We start from the raw sequence: 21,401 nt of genomic DNA, 5'->3' as shown, positions 1-21,401 counted from the left end.
CGTAGTAAGAGATATGAGTAATATGAAATATTACTTTGGAAAAATGAATTTTGAGGGATTACAGTAGCTACTAATCAGAGCCAAGGGATGACAAGTTCTTATTTATAAAACAGTGTGTCCCTGATTTCCGCATTATGTATACCTGAGTAGCTAACTTGTTCTTGATTAGCCAACCATCCTCCCGAAGGGCCCCATCTTATTGTCTGTAATACCTATTCTAAGTTGCCCACAAGCTCATGAAATTCCACTTTGCACCTTTATTCTTCCTGTCACTTTCATGGTGTCATATGTTGGCTCAGCGCACCTGGACAACCAGGCTTTGAGGGCTGGAGGAATGAGCCGTTATGGGAGTTCATAGGAGTTTAACATGTCTCCTATATAGGAAGGCTATCCCTTCTCCTGGCGGCAGCCCTGGGATATTCCATGGTAGTGGAAGGGTTTTTCATTGGCACGGGAAATTAGATGGTTTACTTACTTGAAGAAGTAGTATTCTCTCTTTGTGTTCTTCAATTGAATGATTTCAGTACAGAAGAAGTTCTTGAGGAGCTGGTGTTGGAAGAGTAGCCCTCAAATTGAAGGTTGTGGTGGCAGTGAGAATAAGAGTGGGAGAGGATGCTTTCTCAGGGTCACTTCTAGCAGGTTGGAGCGCTGTGTAGGACAGCCCTGGTTCACGTAGCAGCCTCTGCTATGTGCAGGTGATGTCCAGCTGGCCAGTGGAGCCCAGATCCTCCATCACTGCTTCTATGGGCCAAGCCCACCTTGTCTCACTCTAAACCTCTCCCCAGGCTCTGCCATAGGAGTGTCCCTGGCTTCAGTGCCTGGGGGGAATTTGTGATACCATGTCTCACCCTTTTCTTCTTGCTCATTTTACTTTTACTTTCATAGACTTTATATTTTTAGAGTACTTTTAGGTTCACAGCAAAATCGGGCAGACAGTAAGCAGTTCCCACATACCCACTGTCCACACGCATACACAGCCTCCCCCATTATCAACACCCCTCACCAGAGGGTACATTTGTTACAATTGATGAACCTACGTTGACACATCATAATCACCCAAGGTTCATACTTTGCATTAGGGTTCACTCTTGGTGTTGTATGTTCTGTCAGTTTTGACAAATGTATAATGACATGTGTCCACCATTGAGTATAACACAGAGTAGTTTCACTGCCCTAAAAATCCTCTGTGCTCCACCTATTCATCCCTCTCTCCTCCCAACCCCTAGCCACCACTGATCTTTTTATTGTCTCCGTAGTTTTGCCTTTTCTAGAATGTCATTTGGTTGGAATCATGCAGGACGTAGCCTTTTCAGATTGACTTTTCACTCATAATACGCATTGAATGTCCCTTGATGTCTTTTCATGGCTTGAGAGCTCATTTCTTTTTAGTGCTGAACAATATTCCGCTGTATGGGTGAATCTTTTTGCTCTCTTTGCTGCAGCCTCTCACCTCATCTTCCTAAAAGAAATGCTCTGCTGGTTGATGAATAACACTTGCCTCTCCATGTGCATCAGGTTGCATCGTTGGTGCCTGTGTGACTCTGCGCTCTCCCACAGGGTCCAAGCTGGAGTGAGCATAAGAGATGGTCTTTAGGGGTTAAGATGGGGAATAGCTTATAGGAGGGGGAATCTTCTTATACTCTTCTCTAATCGTTAAACCTCAAAGCCTTTGTTTGCTTCGGGATGGGAAAAAAGGCATAATTATGAAATGGTGTAGTTCCTTCATTGACACCAAGCCAAACAGGAGAGACGTTGACTCAAAGACACTATGTTTGTGGCAGGAGAGTGAGTCATCGGCCAATCCCTGGGACTAAAAGAGGAAAGCAGGGGCGGGGTGGGGGGGGCGGTGGTGGGGTTTAACTGGAACCTTGACCTTGAAGAACCAGGAAGGAGGCTTATGGAATGAGGCAGCCCCTTCTCTTCAGTGCGGGTGTGCATGTACCCACATACACACACATACCCCTGACTCCATCCTGACCCTGCTGTTGTACCCCAGCCTCTTAAAGTCCCCTGCTCTCATCCCTGGTGTCTCAAAGTTATTAATCAATCATACAACTTATGTTCATTAATTCTTCAGATACCTACTGAGCATGTAATGGGTATTACGAACTGAGCTCTGATCTGAGGTGAGAACTCTGGGGGGAGCCATAGCTCCTGCCCTCTGGGAGCTCACAGTCTAGTGTGGACTACAGACACTTAAATAGATTGTTTTTACATTTACCATATTAAGTTGAAATAAAGATGTGGTCTGTGAAGCCTCCCCGGAGTAGGTAGAACTTGATGGGGTGCCAGGTGACTTAGGGGTGTGGGGAGGCCATTGTAAGCGTGGAAGACAGGAGGTCAAAGACCACTGCAGGGGAAGCAGTGCAGAGGGTGCAGGGTTCCAGGAGGAGTGTGGGCTCGGTGGTGCTGGGGCACTGATTCCCAGGACAGGTGAGGCGGGGGGTGAGGAAGCCGGAGATTCCTGCAGTTGGGGAGCTGAGGACAGACTCAAATGACTGTCCTGGATGGTTTATTCTCGGGTGGAGGAGGGTTGGCCCGCAGGTGGCCCTGGGCAGGGCTGCTGCAAGAGATGGGACTATAGCCCAGCTGAAAGTTGGGAATTACCAGATAGGAGCACCCTGGCATTAACAGCTTTGTAGGAGGAATGGGGGTGGGAAGGGTCTAGTCAATTTACCAATAATTTTGTGAATGACCAAGGAGGAACTGAAACACTCCTTTCCTGCTCTTTCCTCTTCGTCCCCTTAAAAAAAAAAAAAAAAAAAAAAAGTTGTTAAAGTTTTTTTTAAATGCCTTGTCTTATTTTGTCATAGTGAATTGGGTTTAGCGAAAACATTTAAATTTTTATGTGTTCATTTGAAGATGTTGCAACATCTCAGGGTTATTTTAAACATTAAGTTCATAATATTGAAGTTCCTTCTAACCCAAAAGTCAAAGGAAAAATATTCCTTTTGGGGGGGGGTGTGGAGGGGGGTGCAAAGGATGGGAGATAATCGTGGGAATAAAATGGGCAAAACATACTTTTTTTGAGAAAAAAGAAATAGGAAATTGTTTGAGAGTGAGCATTTCAAAGTCAGTTTAACATAAAGCTGTAGAGTGTGTCTTTTGGCCAGTTTGTAAAATGAGTTCATGATACACTTACGTAAGCTTATTTATTCATTACTTTATTCAGATAGTCAAATGTTTGTGGGACATCCTTGTACCTGCACTGTTCAAGGGCTGGGGGAATAGCTATGGACCAAGGAGAGTCCCTGTTCTTGTGAAGCTTACATTCTAGCTACTCGCGTTACTAATTTAGTTTTATTGATACTTTTACATAAAGACACATGCATATAAGTGAGAGAAGGGGAACAGTGAATTGTAGAACCACAGGGAATTCAGGGCATCTCTCAAGTTGTCCAGTTGTGAAAAGCATCTAAAGACTGAAGGAGGTAAAGCAGTGTAATTAGAGCACTTCCCTAGCCCTCCTAGTAAACACGAGTTTCACACTACTTTGCATTAATATCGTTCGCACTGTGAACTGATCTTTAGGGGAGTGGTGCCTGGTCATGTCATTGCTGAGTGTGGTGGGGCAGAGTGAGCCTTCAGTAGTCATTTGCATAAAAGGACTAATTTTAACATTATTTTCCAAGCTGTTGCCTGGGGCACTTGTACCAAGACGTAGACCACAAAGGTAAAGGGATCTGTGTACAAATAAGGTTGGGGCCACTTATTTATAATCCACATTAGTACATTAAAGTGTCCAAATTGTTCTGCCTTAGCAGAACTCCTTAATTTGGTTTAAACCAGCATTTCACACATTTATATTAAGAATTTTTTTTTTTTTTTTTGCATGTAACACCTCTTAGTTTCTAGTTTGCTGGAATGCTGCTTTTAGAGGCATACAGAGGGATTTCTGGAGCCTTTCTGCCTGCAGAGGACAAGGCCATGTATCATTCCTCATCTCTGAAGGCCTTGGGCATTGGTGCTTGGAGCTTGGCTTTATTGAGTTTCCTTTGACCCCAGGACCCAGCCTCTAGCGGAAAGTCAGCCAGGGGAAGCCATGAAAAGAGAATTGGACATTTCCCCCTGGAGGCAGATACCTTCTGACACAGTAGAGCTGGACTCTAATCATTGAGCTGTGCTTTCAGTGAAAATGTTCTCGGGGTTTCAGAGAAGAAAAGAATAATCCTTGCCAAGTGGTAGAAGTTGGAGGAAGTTGGAAGAATTTTGTTTTCACAATTCGTCCTCTTTTCTCTCTTTGGCTCTTCCTGTCTCTATTTTATGGCTACTGAAAAATTACTTGGTTTCTTTCTTCTTGGATTTTGTTTTTAAACAATTAGTAATAAATGTGTCAAATGTTAGTGATAACTTCAAGCTAAGAGTAGTATATTCTACTCATGTTTGGCTAGAATCTAGTGGATTTCCTGCTGCTTTGCTTGGTCTTACCTTATTCAAGCACTTGGGATGGTTGCCCATACAGGCCCATCTTCTGATGTTTATGCTCATATAGATGGTACCGGACAAAGTTTGAGTGTCATGTTACACTGTTATGCATCTTTTAATGAAATCTTAGGACAGATGTGTTCTCGGCTGCTTGGGGTCTGACCACATAGTGCGATTTCAGCCATATGCATTGTGCAGGCCCTTCATGGCTTGAGACCCCCTTGCCTCCTCACATCCCCTCCAACGTGGCCCCGCCTTCCTGTGGGGATTTCGTCAAGGGAGATGTGGAAAACAAAGAGGCCATAAAACTCTCATGGTGAAAAATTGCCGTGTAGAGTCTCTCTCAGATTACTTAATGTGTTTTGCTTCTTTAATGCTGTTCAGATGATAATCAATTACAGATGTACCATTTACTGGACACTTAACTGGGCTCCAGGCACTGTGTTAGGAACTTCACCCATCCATTTTAATTTCATTTCTCCATCTGAAATATCTAAGTATTACTATCTCTGCTCTGGTGACGAGTGGCCTGGGACTTGGAGAGGTGTGTGTAAGCTTCCTCAAGGAAGTAGGAAGTGGTCCAGGATGCAAAAACAGTTAAGTCCTGCTACTGGTGGCAAGCATTTGAGCCAGCAGCTTTTGCTGCTTTTTGGTCACATCTACATATGCCTCTCAAAATACTCCAGAAGAGGTAGAACGTGGGAGCTGCCAAGTGATTTATCATAGGATCCAGAGAAGGCTGCTTGAAGGCAACGTTCCTTGAAATAACAGGCTCCTGGTACCTTTAACATAAGTTTCTGTTTAATTGGAAGGGTCTTATTCATGTCTTATTCAAAATAAGCATTTTGAATAGGTAAGTGTCCTACATAGAGACATATTCTGTTCCAGGTTTCTCTCTAGGGACCTTGCTCCCTGATCAGGCAACTATGAGTTTCTACCTGTGGGCAGTTACTATCACAGCTTCTGCTGAGCTGGAGCTCAAGCAAGACCATGTTTGACTCTTGAGCATTACTCATTGCTTTAGATGTATCACCACCTTTAATCCTCACAACGGCCCTTTTTCTGGGCATTATTACAGAGGAAGAAACTGAGGCACACCGAGGCCAAACAACTAATAAATGACAGAACCAGGATCAATCACTTTACTTTAAACCACTGTGCTGTTGCTTCCCTTAAATGCAGTGTTCGGTGTCATAAATCCTAATGCATCTCAGCCTCAAATGTGGATTTACCTGGCTCCCCTTTCTATCTATTTAGAAAGGTGCCCCTGCCCTGAGGAGGGCTCAGAACAGAGGCCAGCAGCTGGCACTGGGTGGCCTGTGGGTTTGAGTTATGCCCTGGAGGCACAGATACTTAGTTAAGTCTTAGATTGCTCATCTTTAAAACTGGATAGTGGGGGCTTCCCTGGTGGCGCAGTGGTTGAGAGTCTGCCTGCCAATGCAGGGTACGCGGGTTCGAGCCCTGTGGGACCCTGGGAGGGTCCCACATGCCGCGGAGCAGCTGGGCCCATGAGCCACAATTGCTGAGCCTGCGCGACTGGAGCCTGTGCTCAGCAACGGGAGGGGCCGCGATGATGAGAGGCCCGCGCACCGCGATGAGGAGTGGCCCCCGCTTGCCGCGACTGGAGAGGGCCCTCGCACAGAAGCGAAGACCCAACACAGCCATAAATAAAATAAATAAATTAAAAACAAAAAACAAAAAAAAACTGGATAGTCGTTCTTGTCCTCTTTCTATCTTCTAGGGAAAGTTTTGGGGGGGAGAAGGAGCCTTCAGGAGATGAAGGGAGATTAATTAGATTTGTATTTGACATCTAACACACCTCTAAAAGGGATTTGTATATTTGTGGCTTTTTAGCCAGGTTTGTAATTATGGTATTATGAGGATTCGTGTATTATATGGAACTTCTGAACCTTTAAAAATAGGGCAAGGAGAAAAGTAAATTTGTTTGCTGGAGATAAATTGAACATAATGGGCCCATTATTGGGAATACATTTCTATATTTTCAAGTCTAAGTAGAAAAAAAAAAGCTCTTCATATATAAATATAACCCAATAAAAATAAATCTGCAGAGTGGTTAAAACATGATAATGGAGACTATTTTTACCATAGAAGTGGCCCATCTGGACAAATATGTCCCCTTTGTTTTTATTCTTATTCAAATAGTCTTTTCATCAGTTCTCATATAAGTCAGGAACAAACCCCCCTGTCTCTTGAAGTCCTATTTTTGCCTTTGTTATACTAGTTTTGAGCTGCTTGCTTCAGTTCCTTCGGCTGTAGGTCATAAATAATACATGACATTGTATACGATAAGTCTTCATTCATGTGACTACAAGATTTACTGTTGTGTTTTCAGATGGAATGGGATGATTGAGAAGGTGGGAAATAAAAAGCAACACTATTACATGGTGTGCCTTTGCTCACAAGTAACAAGCTCACTTGAGCTAGCTTAAGTAAAAACAAGAGATTTATAATAAGGATACAGGTGTGTCTTAGGAACTAAAGGCAAGGACGAAGTGGCCCTCAGGAATGAACAGGAACCAGAGAGGAGAAAGGGACCTCTCTAATCACAGCAAGCACACGTGTGACACAAATGTCACTAAACGAGGAGAGAGAAGGTGACAAAAGGAAAGTAGAAATCTATGCAATGTATTACTTTACACTCCAGCATGAGATTAAAAAGCAGCTCCACTGTGTTCTTTGGAAAAATAATTCATGCTCATTATATGAAATTCAAACAGTATAAGAAAAGCAAAAATTTTTTATAATTTGGATAGTCAGGGGCAACCATAACTATTTAAACAAACATCCTTCTAGACATGTATAAGGACATCCAGCAACACACGTGCACACGCAGAAATGGTATCATACTTTGCATGGTCATTTACCTGTTTTATTCACAGGTAAAACAGGCCATTTACCTGTTTTATTCACTGATATGATATTCTCATATCAGTAAATGTTAATAAAAACTTGTTTACTTGACCTCATCTATTTGTGGGCCTTTAGGATATTTACTCCCCACTCCCTGCCCCCAATGATTATAAACATGCTATGTATATCCATTTTTCCACTTTCACAAGAATCTACTTTGAGTAAATTCTTAGAGAAGGATTGCTGTATCACAGTGTGTGCTATCTTACATGCTGACATAGTTGCCAAAGCAGCTACATCACGAGCTAGGCCCATAACAACAGCTACTGTCAGTCTTGGGCATTGTTACCAACCTGACAGGTAAAAAATAAGAGCTAGGTTTTCTAAAACAATTTTTCCATTGTTAGTATAGTTGAGTATCTTTTCATATGTTTATTACTATTCTATTCTCGTGGGAAGTTCATTAATTTGCTTTGTCCGTTTTGAGGTGGCGTATTAATTTCCATACTGACTTTTAAGACATTTTCGCATAAGGATAGCAACCTTTCATATGTCTCTTTTATGAATATTTTACTTAGTTTCTTATTTTATCTTTTGACCAAAGTATCTAGATTTGTTTGTTCTTTGTTTTTATTTTTGATTTGTTTTTGCCTTTTGTGTATTTGAGATTTTAAAAATGTTGTCAGCCGAATGTCTCAGTCCTGGAGTTTCACATTTTGATGTCATGTTTAAAAAGGCCTTTCCTATTTCTGTATTATAAAACATTCATCTGTATATTTTTCTAGTACTCATTTGATTCTATTTTGAGTTTATTCTCTTTAAGTAGAGAGAGAGTGTTAGATTTTTCCCTCCTCCTAAATAGCTGACCATCATCATTTATTAACCAGTCTCACATACCTACCCAGATTAGATTACATGTACTTGGTCTGTTTCATATGAATACTTGGTTCTATAGCTGCATGTTTATTGTTTCATGGGTTCATATATATGTTGTTAGTCAGATCATTGTTTAGTTGTGGCTGGCCCATTTTGTTTGCTTCTGCAATTATGGTGCTTCTCTGCTTCAAATTGGGTTTGCATGAATAAGCTGCTAAATGCTTAGTTATCAGTGCCTCAGAAAACTGTGAACGAGATGGGAACAGTTGAAACAAGAAGACACCACTTCACAGATGGGTTACAGCAACTAAGGAGGAAAAAAGTGAATAAGACAAGAGCTCATGGATGCTGATTTTTAAAAAGAATCAGAGTGCAGTACCAGTAATTTTTGTTTTAAATATAGGTGGGGGCAGGAAGGAGGATGTATATATTTCATCTTTGTTTAAATTCAAAGCCTTTAAGCATTCCTATCACAGGGAAGAGAATAATGCGGTTTTGCTTCAACTGTAACATAATTTTGGTTTTCAAAATAAGTGTCTTGGGACCTCAATTCCCTGTTGGTGAAGAAAATTCCTAGCCCATGTGTTGCAGCGGAAATTCATTGTTTCCTGAGTTATTTCCTTTCACGCTTAGTGTGAGGGAAATGACCAAATGTATAGATTGAGATTTTTTTTTTTTTTTGAAAACTGATGTCTATAACATTACTTGATTCTGATGATTTTTATTATTGTTTTAGGTATTGCTGCTGAAGTCTTCTCAGATGCTTCAGGACATCTTCAGGGAAATCGACTCTACATAAACTGAGAATTTAGGTGAGTCCTTTAAAAAAATATTTTATTATCCATTGGCCACCCTCTTGCATTGGTAAAGTTTTACAGAGCGTTAAAACATTGTCACTTCATACTGTCTTGTTTGATTTTTTTTACCACAGTTCTGTGAGACAGGAGTGTAGCTTCCTGGTGTTATTACTTCCACTGCTGTGTGATTTTTTTCCACCTGGTAGTTTGGTCGGGGGGGGAGGGGAAGGCCTAGAAGAGGGGATGAGTAGCTGTTTTTTTAACTTATTGCGTGAATTCTCATTCATTCCATATGTTTGCCTCATAATTTTTGGGGTGGGGAGGGAAGGGCTAGATGAGGAATTAATGTAGAAGCTTCCAGTAATCTTTGTCCTAAAACCATTTGGTAGTTCCTGGAGCTCTCCAGGGTTGATACACAATTGCTAAAGCATGAGATGAAGTAAACTTTGGTTACAGATTATTGGTTTTCCCCATCTGGTTGTCCTGGTTGTGGCTGCTTGCACCCAAGTAGTGTGTATGAAGTGCCCTGGGCAGAGACAAAAGGCGCTCTTCTGCAGGTCTTGGCTGTGCCTCAGTTAAAGTCTGACAGGTTAAAAGGAATTGGTTCATGCTCCTTCCCTCCAAAACCGTGTCATGGCGCACCAGACGTATCAGTTCTGTTCTTGACCAGCTGTGCAAGTGGGGAGAGGTTAATCTCTGTTAGTCTCCAAGTCCTTATCTGTAAAATGTAAGAGGTTGGCCCAGCCATGTCATTCCCACACTTTTAGGTTTTGTGGAACAGAAACAAAAAATTTAGGACCAGTCTTTACTAGATTTTTTGGGCTGTACGTAAACAAAGCTGGTGATTGTTGAAGCTGGATAGTGCATGAGAGTTCTCTGTTTATTTATATGGTAATCTCTCTATTTTGTGTTTAGGATTTTTCATTAAGATTTAAAAAAAAAAAAAAAGGTTGGCCAAAAAGTTTGTTCCGGTTTTTCCGTAACATCTTACAGAAAAACCGGAACGAACTTTTTGGCCACCCTAATAACTACCATGTACTAACATCATTTCATGAAAGAAGAAATACTTTAATACTAAAAATGTAAGAATGTCGTGAATTTGTCTTTCGATTGTATGTGTTTAGCGTTGTGAAAAACTCTTCATTTCCTTCCTCTTTCTTGTTGCTCTGGTGACCACGGACCGTTAGCCATGAACTAGCGCTGGCCTGGGGACTGGTGTTTGGGAAATATTGGGGTGCATGACTGATGAGGGCTCCTCTACCTCTAAAACTGTGTCATTCCTCTGAAGCAGGAAAGAAATATACTCTACTTATACATCGGTTATTTCCAGAAAATACTGTGACAGCTGGCATGGTTGAACACAGAGAAGTCAGAGGTCAAACAAAAGACAAGGGATTGTTGTGCTGGAAAACCCAAATAAAAATGGCTCTTCCATGTGAACGTTAAATTTAGCTGTGAGCCACCTTGCAGTCAGTGTTAAAATGAAACTTGACAGTGTGTTGAGCTCTGATAAAAACATATAGAATCCTCCCTTTATACCACTGTGGGCAGCCTCTGGCCAGGTGGTGTTTGACAGATTAGTGTCTGTCTGCCATGTGGGGATGCTGAGAGCTAGGGGTGAGAAGGGCTGAATGTCTAACTCTGGACACAATTGCAAATGCCAAGTGTGAGGAGTGCAAAGATGGGTAGGGGTCAAGTACATGGTCAAGAGTTATGAGCTGAGGGCAGTGGGATCAGATATGTACAGGATAGGAGAGAGTAAAGGAGCTGTCCTGCCCTGGAATCTTCTGGGTGTCTTGGCATGGATGTTGTTGGTTTTTTTTTTTTTTAATTTTTTATTTTTGGCTGTGTGCGTCTTCGTTGCTGCGTGTGGGCTTTCTCTAGTTGCGGTGAGCGGGGGCTACTCTTCGCTGTGGTGCGCGGGCTTCTCACTGGTGGCTTCTCTTGTTGCGGAGCACGGGCTCTAGGCACGTGGGCTTCAGCAGTTGTGGCTCGCAGGCTCTAGAGCGCAGGGTCAGCAGTTGTGACACACGGGCTTAGTTGCTCCGCGGCATGTGGGATCTTCCCGGACCAGGGCTCGAACCTGTGTCCCCTGCATTGGCAGGCAGATTCTTAACCACTGTGCCACCAGGGAAGTCCATGGACATTGTCTTTTGAGGATCTGCAGACAGCACTAGGCGGGCCAGTCTAGCTAAAGGGCCTAGGCACTGTGGACAGGAAACACGTCAGATATATACCTTTCCCATAGATTTCATATTTCATATCCAAAAACAGCATACCAAGTGTATTCTTATGCCATGGGTCTATAGAGAATGGATGAGTGTGCTTCCTGTTTACTTCTCCTTGGAGTGTGGGGATGTGTTGGAGGGGTAGAATGGGTAGAGGACAGAGGCAATAATGGACTGAATTATTAGGACAGTGAAATAACGTGAGGAAGGAGGAGCAACAGTTCCACATAGTTTAAGATGCCTGCCTAACCCTGACTGCTTCAAAAGTTCTGTGAAGTTAACCGTGGTCTTTGTTGACTGCAACATGGTGGTTCAGTCCTTTTGAACTCCTCCCTCAGTGATGTCTGGCTTTCCTGTGTTTTAACATTCCTATTTTCTGGGAAACTTAAATGAAATTTGACAGGCTTAACTTGTTGTTTTCCCTTCTGTCAACCCAACACTTTTTTTTTTTTTAACACAAATTCATATTGTATTCCCAAAGTATAATTTTCTCTTTACTCATATTTCCATGTATTTTTAAAAAAATCTTTATTGGAGTATAATTGCTTTACAATGGTGTGTTAGTTTCTGCTGTATAACAAAGTGAATCGGCTATATGTATACATATATCCCCATATCCCCTCCCTCTTGCATCTCCCTCCCACCCTCCCTGTCCCATACCTCTAGGTGGTCACAAAGCACCGAGCTGATCTCCCTGTGCTATGCAACTGCTTCCCAGTAGCTATCTATTTTACATCTGGTAGTGTATATATGTCCTTGCCACTCTCTCACTTCCTCCCGGCTTACCCTTCCCCTGCCCCGTGTCCTCAAGTCCATTCTCTACGTCTGCGTCTTTATTCCTGTCCTGCCCCAGGTTCTTCAGAACCATTTTTTTTTTTAGAGTCCATATATATATATATGTTAGCATATGGTATTTGTGTTTCTCTTTCTGATTTCACTCTGTATGACAGATTCGAGGTCCATCCACCTCACTACAGATAACTCAATTTTGTTTCTTTTTATGGCTGAGTAATATCCCATTGTATATATGTGCCACATCTTCTTTATCCATTCATCTGTCGATGGACACTTAGGTTGCTTCCATGTCCTGGCTATTGTAAATAGTGCTGCAATGAACATTGTGGTGCATGACTCTTTTTGAATTATGGTTTTCTCAGGGTACGTGTCCCGTAGTGGGATTGCTGGGTCATATGGTAGTTCTAATTTTAGTTTTTTAAGCAACCTCCATACTGTTCCCCATAGTGGCTGTATCAATTTACATTCCCACCAACAGAGCAAGAGGGTTCCCTTTTCTCCACACCCTCTCCAGCATTTATTGTTTGTAGATTTTTTGATGATGGCCATTCTGACAGGTGTGAGGTGATACCTCATTGTAGTTTTGATTTGCATTTCTCTAATGATTAGTGGCGTTGTGCATCCTTTCATGTGTTTGTTGGCAATCTGTATATCTTCTTTGGAGAAATGTCTATTTAGGTCTTATGCCCACTTTTGGATTGCGTTGTTTGTTCTTTTGATATTGAGCTGCATGAGCTGCTTGCATATTTTGGAGATTAACCCTTTGTCATTTGCTTCATTTGCAAATATCTTCTCCCATTCAAAGAGTTGTCTTTTCGTCTTGTTTATGGTTTCCTTTGCGGCCAACACTTGGTTTACTGCCTGATTTGTATGCTTCAATTGGGTTGCTTCTACCCTAGGGATGTTTATTTCACTGCCTTTTTGTTTGTTTTTGGAAAAGCTCTATCAAACAACAATGGTGACAACAGAAACATTTATCTTAAATGTATAGGAATATGAGAGATGATCTGAAATGTTGACATTTCTGGAAGTGCCTCAAGTCATGAATAAATGCTCGAGGAACTTTTATTTTGACATAAACTAGAGGAAGTAGAATTGCTTTAAGGGATCTGGGCCAGTCCAAGTCTGAATAAAATTTAAAGAAATGAACAGTGTAATCAATCAGTCATGTTCTGAGCCTCTCAGAAGGCCAGGCCATACTGGGTGAGATGTTGTAGGGATGAGCAATTAAGAATGTGAGACAGCCACGCTTCTCAGGAATAAACGTGATGCTTTAAAGCATTGCAAGCATGTGAGGGAGATGAGAGAGATTGATGGAGAGTAGATGGAAGGGAGCACATGATAAACGATTTGTTTGGTGTTTAACTTAATGACACATGGTATATTCCAGATTTGATCATAGATGCAGTAATCTGAACTTATCTCCATTTTCCCTGCAGGCTGGTAAGAAAAATATTTTAAAACCGATTTTAAATGAAAAACATTATTTTTGGCCCTCTGGGAATTTTTAGTTCCCAGTGTTGTTTAGGGAGGGTATTGAATCTGTAAAATTCAAGGCAGGATCTACATAGCTATTTGTTACTCTGTATCTGTAACTTAAATGCTATATGATGTCAGAGAAGATAAGTTGTTCCTGTGCTTGCTTTTCTTCATTAAAAATGTAATCTGTTATGCACTTTTGTCTTCCTGCCGTCCTCCATTAGCTGGATTCCCTAGGTTCCTCTGCTTGTCGACTGTAGGCATTGCCACTTGCCACCCCCTGTGGGCTCCCTGAGTGGCTGGGAGTCCTAATTAGCGTCATCTCACTGGTCAGGATTTCCAGACACGTGCTGGGGTCCTTCCTCTGCCGTCTGTACTTGGTAAATGTTTCAGAACAACAACAATAACCATTTCCAGATTGTTTTTCGTAATTAAATTTAATCCATGGGTGTTGTAGAATGTGCTGTTTCTTAAGCTTTTTGGCTAATTACGCTCATCAGTTAATTTCTTTCAAAGTTAAAAAGCCCTCCTGGAGAACTCAAGATTTGAGCCTTTGCTGTCTAAGAATTGATTGGATTTCATGGACTCAGAGGCTCTGGAACACTTGTGCCTATAGAACATGTGTCTTGAAAAATGACTCTTTTTTGTAGCTGTGAAGCCCCATATTCTGAAGATCTAAAATGACCATCAAAGCCTTTCTATTCCGTTTACAACAAGCTGTCCAGAATTGGACAGTTTTCCAGAACTGTAAAATGACTTGTGCACTTGTAGAGTTTAAACATGACTTGACTAAGATTAAAATAAAGTAAACACACTGTGAGGCCAGCTGCAATCTTCTCCACGTACCACTATCAGGCCCAGTAGAAGCTGAGAAAAATCCTACTGCTGTGATCTAAACAATGGCCTTATAGAGGATCTTGCATTAACCAAAAAAAAAAAAAAAAAAAAAAATTAAGTAATGCATGCAAATGGCTAAAAATAGAAAATGCTACAGAAAAGCTTCTAATGCAAAGGAACAAGTATCTTACACTCTCTCTTCCTTCCCTTACTAGCCTTACTTCTTAGAAGCAACCACTTTTTCCCCCCTGTGGATCATTTCTGCTGCTTTTTTGGTGATTTCCACATGTATAAATATCATGCTTACAGCACCATTTCTCCCTTTATCAGTTTTAAAATCAGTTTTTTGGTGTCTTGTGATCGCCATTAGCTCGCTCTGACCATCCCCATCTCCCTTCCTCCCTACGTCTGATTCATGCTTTTCATCCTCCCTCTGTAACCTCGGATGACACATGCAGCCTCTTCTATTCTTATTCTGTCTCCTAGAGGCACTATTTCTTGTCTACCATCCTCCCCCACCCAACCTTTCCATTTGGGGCAGCTGTACCTTTGAATTTTATATGCTCGGAGTTGGTAATAATTATATTCTGTTCTTTAATCCCAGTAAGGGCTTCCATGGTTTACCTATAACTCAATTCCGAATGTTAAAACCAAGAAGCAGCCTTTACTCCGTTATAATTAGGGGGCTGCTGTTCCCATGGCAGCCCGATTATGTGGTGGGGTTATATTCCTTCCTCTCTAAGCCTGACGTCCTCATGCCTAGACCCCTCCACGGAGCACGTGTGAGTGGGTTCTCCCTTTCACACGGCCCCAGCTGTCTGGAATGCAGCCTCAAGTTTCTCTCCTAGACCCTGCCTTCCCATCCCTCCTGGGAACCCACTTTATTTTTGGAGATCTCACTCACACAGACCCCCACTCTCCAGCCAGAACAGATCTCTCAGTGTGCCGCCTGCCTCTGAGCTGGTGCTGATGTGGCCAGGAGAAGTTTGTTACTGCTGTTGGAAAAGTAGTTTCAGGCTCTGGGGTCTCTGAAGGGGCAGTAGCCTGGGCTTTATCATTAGCCACTATCTAATGAGGACCTGAAGGGTTAGGCACCTCGGTACTAGAGGCCTGGTGTCTGTGGAAATCCTCGCACCAGCCCCATAGAACAGATGTTCCCCTTGGCATTTCGTATACCATGAAGTTGAGACTGTGAATGAAAGACCTCCAAGGTCTCCACTGGGAAGTGCTTCTTAGGTCCTGGCACAGGCTGGGGGGCATGGTACCAGCTGTAGTTTTACAGGTTAGAAAAGACTTGTCTCTGTGATGTTTTGCATGCTTTCTTCAACAAACCTCTGTCTTCCCTCCAGAAAATCCTGCTGCTCTAGGAAAATCAGCTCTGCTTTACTTTCCAGCCTCACCCTTGTGGGTGCATTGTGTGGCCAGGGGCTCCTTATACAGAATGACTGGAAATGGGAAGGCGCTTCCCTACTTAATGTTCTCTTTGTGAATTTGGAGTGAGAAAGAGGGCTTCATACTCAATCCTGCTGGTAAACTGGAAGTGTGCTTTGTCAACAGTGGTTGTTGATCTAAGGGTTTTCTTAGAGCCTCAAGTATCTGTCTGTGAGTCAGGTGCGCTTGATTGTCTTAATATAAGGTATGTTTTGGTAGTTATTTTTAGAAAGATTGGAGACACAATCAAGTTGTACTTTGAACACACTTTATTTTCTCTCAGAATGCCGTGGTCTTCATAAATCTTCTGGTATAACTGTATTTAGTGAATGACTATTATGATAATGACCAGATGGACGGCAGCTTGGGTCCCTCACACAGCGTTGGCATTCTTCCTTCTCTGGGCTGCTTGCTTTCCTCACTAAGCAGACCCCAGGTGAAGCCTTATCAGTGGAACCAGCAGTCTCTCTACTGTCAACCACGGAGCTGGTCGTCTGCTTTCTATGTCATAGCCCATTGAGGTGTCGGTGGCTGTGGATGGAGTTCCTCCCTGTTCCCTCTGTTAGGTCAAGGTGATGGCATTGACTTGGGCTACTCAGTGCAGGCTTATTCTCCAAACATCTTGACCTATTATATTTATGCCCCGAAATAAGTATTGAACGAAAGGGATGTCTTTAGAGCTGTCCCTCGTTTATTTATAGAGGAGATATCTGAGCTTAGTGAAATCGAGACTGAATGGATAGGGGTCAAAATTTACCTTGTTGCAGTGGTGACCAAAGGTGAATTTCCACATTTAAATTAGATAGTGATACGCAGTCCAAGATTACACTACCACCATCTTGCAGTGATTAACTCTGACTTGGCAATTTGTTATTTTTCTATCAATTGATTGATTGTCAGTGTCGGAAAGAGTGCTAAGCAGAGTTGTAATCTGTATGAGACAATTTTGGTTCCATTAGACAAAGATCACTGATCTTCACAGTTGTATAGTCAAATGATACTTGGGCAAAAGTGGTTTTGGGAGAAAAAAATCTGCTGGGACAATTTAAATCTTGGTCAAAGTTGTATTCCATGCCTACAAACGTAGTTTCTAGAAGACTGGGATAGAACCCACCCCTTCATCAAGAGAAGGAAATAAGTGACATTTAAGAAGTCTTTTTTACTACCTGATCCTAAACATTCCCCAAGTACGTTATATCATTCTTCCGTTTGTTTACCTCTGAGGAGTAAAGAATGACTCAATCTCCACTGCAGGAGAACTTTCGGCTCCAGGCATCTGGGTCACACAGGATTCTCGGTTCCTTTTGCTGTCCCTTTGGAGAGTTTAACGCAGGCCTGGGGGACAAGCTGTGTGGAGTGAGGCTCTCGTCCTCTCTGGTGGCCACTGTTCACAGAAACTTGGATTCAGAGGAAACGCTTTCAATACTCTGAACTAGGAAGGACAGAAATAAAAACTGGCCCTGGAGCATATAATGACATTGTCATGTTTGGGCTGCAAGTTTCTGGGAAGAACGAAATGAAGAGGCATCTGTGACAAATGTGCAGGAAAAGAGAGTCAGTTCAGAGAAAGGAGTAGCTGTCTCTTGTAGGGTAGAGTAGGCTTCCAAGAGAAAGGAGAATTTATTTCTGGGTTAATTGGTGTACGTTTTGCTGTGCATAGTGGAAAAGATTATAAGCTGCAGTGGGTTAAACAAGATAGAAATTTATTTTCTCTCACCTAGAATGAAAGTCTGAGGTGGGCCGGGCAGCTCACAGAACTTGGGCTCCTTCCATGATGAGTAATATTTGATGCCTTACGTGGGGGCCAGCTTTGCACTCAGCATTCAAGGCAAAAATCCTTCATAGGCTAACTTGCTCTAGAACATCCATTGGGAAGATGCCACCTTAGGTGCCGGAATCCTAGTGCCCGGTCAGTCCAACACAGCTCACAGGCTTTTCTCCCAGTATTGGAAGAGCTTGCAGCTAAGTAGTTGGCTCTTGTGTTTAAGGGCGTGTTGTAAACAATAGAATTACTCTCAGCATCTAGATAGGACCCCAAGAGGCATTTAGAAACTGAACAAGCCCAGGGAACTGTAAATTCTTACATCCCTCTCCTGGTCATTCTGGGGCTTATGTGCTCACTGAGAGGAATGGGAATGGAATTGCCTGCCAGATTGATTTACTCATACCTTTTTATTATGGAAACTTCCAAACCTATACAAAAGTGAAGACAACTGTATAGTGAACTATGTGCCCATCACTCTCGTTCAATGATGATTAATTCTATCTGGTCTTATATGACGTATACCTTTCTGTCTCTCACCAATTACTTGGAAGCACATCTTTGCTACTTTATTTTTTTCCTGTCAGTATTTCAGTATATGTCCCTAAAAGACAGGACTTAAAAACAAATCTACGAAACTGTATCACACCAAAAACATGAAAATTACCAATATTTCCTTAATATCATTAAATATCAAATTAATGTTTAAATTGCCTCAACTGTCTTTTTTTTTAATTTCTTTGAATCAAGATCCAAATAAGGTTTATACATTACAATTGATTGACATGTTTCTAATCCCCTTTTAATCTATAGGTTACCCTTCCATCTCCCCCTGCCCCTGCCCCACCCTTTGTGATTTATTTAAGAAACTGAGTTGTTTGTCCTTGACAGCAGAGATTCTCCAGTGGGCATGATCCTCTTCTGCCTTCATTTGGCACCACCTGGAGACAATTCTTGATGTCACAGCTGAGGGGCGCTACTAACATCTAGTGGGTAGAGGGCAAGGATGCCGCTAAATAACCTACCGTACACAGGAGAGCCCCTCACAACAAAGGATTATCTGGCTCAAAATATCATTAGTGCTGAGGTTGAGAAACTATGCCGTAAAATTTCCGCAGTCTGGAGTTTGATGATTGCTTCCCCATGTTGCCATTTAACATGTTCCTCTGTACCCCGTGTTTTCTATAATTTGTTAAATCTCGAGTTTTGGTCAGCTTCATATAAGGGCTTTTTTTTGTTTGGCAAGACTATATCATAGGTAGGCTGTGTATTTTCATTGAGATACATAGTAAATGGTGGTCTCTTTTTGGGATACTGTTGATCATTGATTAATGATCAAAAAGACTATTGATCATTGATTAATGATCAAAAAGACTATTGCCTATGTCTTTTAATTCATTAGTGATTTGCAAAATAGTGATATGCCAATTCTCTCATTCCTCCTTTGTTTATATATGAGAATACTTTATAAAAAGAAATTTAGGGAATTCCCTGGCGGTCTAGTGGTTAAGCCTTGGCACTTTCACTGCCGGGACCCGGGTTCAGTCCCTGGTCAGGGAACTAAGATCTTGTAAGCAGTGTGGCTTGGCCAAAAAAATAGGTAGGTAGGTAGGTAGATAGATAGATAGAAATTTTTTTTTTAATTTATTTATTATTTATTTTTTATTTTTATTTTTGGCTGTGTTGGGTCTTCGTTTCTGTGTGAGGGCTTTCTCTAGTTGCGGCAAGCAGGGACCACTCTTCATCGCCATGCGCGGGCCTCTCACTATTGCGGCCTCTCTTGTTGCGGAGCACAGGCTCCAGACGCGCAGGCTCAGTAGTTGTGGCTCACGGGCCTAGTTGCTCCGCGGCATGTGGGATCCTCCCAGACCAGGGCTCGAACCCGTGTCCCCTGCATTGGCAGGCAGACTCTCAACCACTGCGCCACCAGGGAAGCCCCCATAGATAGAAATTTAATCACAACTATTTGTTTACTCTGACATTCACCTAGGAATGTCAGGATAAATGCTCGATACTTTGCCTTTATTTTCAAAACAATGAGTTCTCTAGCAGCAGCATCTAAAAGTGAACAGAGGGTTTTTTTTCTTGGCTTGTTTTTTTTCTTTTTTTAGTATAAATGTAACTGATGTGTTTCAATTTAATATTCTTATTGATACTCAACTTGTCCCATATTTGACCAGTGGAAACTCATTACCAAGTCCTTTTGACATAACTTGTACTTTTGTATTTTTGTGTTCTTTCTGGTATGACAAAAATATTACTGGTTTGTCTTATCCATTTTGTACTCCAGACTTGGATGCACTACTTCTCTAAGGAGCCCTGGTTCCTTGAGTATTTAGAAGGTACAATGTAGAAACTAGGAATATTTATTACTACTGGATTTATTGTTATTCCTGGATCCATTCAGTGTTGAACTAGGGAACAGGTATGGATGAATGTGTGTATATGTGTGTGTGTGTTTGTGTACAGAGATAAAACTCATTAATTCTTACTAATACATCCAAGTGAAATTCAGGTATACAGGGTTTTTACTTAGCTTTATCAACTTTATATCTATATTCTTTCATCCACCCAGATTTCTAGTTCACTAATAGTGCTGTGTTTTTTCATCTGCTTTACCTCATGCTACATACACAACAGAGTGTTTTAAAGACATTTAGAATAGCTCTTCTCTGTCATTGTGCCACCAACTGGATACATAGTTAGGTTCACTGGTTTCATTTTAGTTTTTGCTTTTAGGAAGTTCCTTTTTCAATTTCAATTTAGATAATTTTGCACAACACGGTCAAGGTTTCCAAGTGTCATCCATAACATGAGGTTATATATTCAGAGGTGTTTGCTTTTGTCTCAGTCCCCTTTCCATCCTATTTCCGTCCCTCACCATATGTAGCAATTGAAAAAGATAGGGTGTCTCCTTGCACCCTTGAAAAAAAGATATATCATCAAATGGTTGCATGTTTTCATATTTATATCTCACCCCCTTCTGAGGTAAATGATAGTATGCTACGCACATTTCCTCCACCTTGCTTTTTTCGTTTGATCTATCCTGGCTCTTGTTCTGTGGTGGTCATAGTGATGAAATTCACCCCTGGGCACAGCTGCCCATCCTTCATTGTGTGGATGGGGTTGAACTTACTCACCCTGCCTTACTGGTGGACATTGGGGTATTTCTCATCTTTTACTATGACAAACAGTGCTGTGGAGAATACCTTTGGGTACTTTTTAAATGACTTTTCTTTTTTAACCTCATGGAAGTTAAATGTGTATGATCTGACTCTTTTTATGAAGAGAGAGAAAGGTGGCTAAAAGCTATTGGGGGGACTTCCCTGGCGGTCCAGTGGTTAAGACTTCACCTTCCAATGCAGGGGGTGTGGGTTTGATCCCTGGTTGAGGAGCTAAGATCCCACATGCCTCGTGGCCAAAAAACCAAAAACATAAAACAAAAGCAATATTGTAACAAATTCAATAAAGACTTTAAAAATGGTCCACATCAAACAAAATAAATAAATAAATAAAATAAAAGCTATTGGGGGGGAATTCCCTGATGGTTCAGTGGTCAGGACTCGACACTTTCACTGCCCTGGCCCGGGTTCAATCCCCGGTTGGGAAACTAAGATCCCACAAGCCATGCGGCATGGCCAAAAATTAAAAAAAAAAAAAAAAAAAAGCTATTGGGATTGAACGGAGCTTTGGAGCAGGCAAGGAAGGAAAGGGAGTTATGTTGGGGAGGAATGGAGAAGACCGTTTCAGTGGAGTAGATGTTATGCCTTCAAATAAAAGAAAAGAAGGCTTAGGAAGGTCGGTTAAATCCAGGTTTCCATGACCTGCATTGTCAGGCCAAGAGCTATGGCTTCTACACCCCAGGTTAGGAGTTGGCAATCATTTATAGTAAAGGACTAG

The 21,401-nt window shown here is 41.8% G+C and overlaps 1 protein-coding gene across 8 annotated transcripts in view; it reads left to right on the top strand.

Moving 5' to 3' along the window:
• Nucleotides 1-21,401, top strand: part of TLN2 (talin 2) — a 446,766-nt gene that overhangs the window by 173,999 nt on the left and 251,366 nt on the right. For all 8 annotated transcript variants that reach the window (XM_057543407.1, XM_057543408.1, XM_057543401.1 and 5 more), the window contains one exon: nt 8,909-8,984. The gene's annotated coding sequence lies outside the window, so the exon portion shown is untranslated. The remainder of the gene's footprint in view (nt 1-8,908; nt 8,985-21,401) is intronic.

This window comes from Balaenoptera acutorostrata, chromosome 3 (assembly GCF_949987535.1).
Source record: "Balaenoptera acutorostrata chromosome 3, mBalAcu1.1, whole genome shotgun sequence".
NCBI classification, from domain to species: domain Eukaryota; kingdom Metazoa; phylum Chordata; class Mammalia; order Artiodactyla; family Balaenopteridae; genus Balaenoptera; species Balaenoptera acutorostrata.
The sequence above is the reverse complement of the archived record's forward strand: the minus strand, read 5'-3'. Positions and strand labels throughout refer to the sequence as shown.